The sequence below is a fragment of the Carlito syrichta genome, unplaced genomic scaffold (genome assembly GCF_000164805.1).
Source record: "Carlito syrichta isolate Samal-C Ts95f unplaced genomic scaffold, Tarsius_syrichta-2.0.1 Scaffold136171, whole genome shotgun sequence".
NCBI classification, from domain to species: Eukaryota; Metazoa; Chordata; class Mammalia; order Primates; family Tarsiidae; genus Carlito; species Carlito syrichta.
In genome coordinates this window covers 1-653 of record NW_007080267.1, presented here as the reverse complement: position 1 = coordinate 653, position 653 = coordinate 1, and positions in this window count along the sequence as shown.

Sequence of the window (653 nt, the reverse complement as noted above, 5' to 3'; positions counted from 1 at the left end):
CCGCTCGTCCGCGCCTGCGCGCGGCGTGGGGCGCGAGACGCAGCCTTGGGGCGGTACGAGGCCTCCTCGCCCCCCCGCCGGCGGAAGCGAGGTGGGCCTGCTGGGAGAAAGACAGAATCCCGCCTCTGGGCCGGAACTGCCCTCGCCGTTCCCGGGGCCCTCGCTAGGGGTCAGCCAGGCTGACGTCACGCGGAACTGGTGCTCCGGAAGCTAACGGTGACCATGCTCCATAGGACCACGTGGCCAGAGGCCAACACACAAAGGTTACCCAAGACGTCTTTGCAAGGGACGAGACGGGAGAGGGCTGACGTTTTTATGTAAACATGGCTTCCACCCAACCTCTTTTCTCTTGGGGTGTCCGGGCAGCCCCCTGACACCACGCCTTCTTCATTCCCAGACCCTCTTTCTAGATGGGCCGTGAACTCTCCCCCCTGCCGCAGTTTCCCGTCGGAGATCCTGAGGAGCCCGCGCGGCCTTCCGGAGCTTTGAGGCCCGTGGCAGGAGGCGCCTTCCGGGAGACGTCGCCCCAGGCCCCGCCCTCCAGCCGCGCTCTCTCACTGCGCATGTCAGACGTTCGTTCCCCTCCCCCTTCAACGGGTGGCGAGGCGGCGGCGGCGACCGACGGGGGGGGCGGAGAGAGGGGAGCGCGGCGG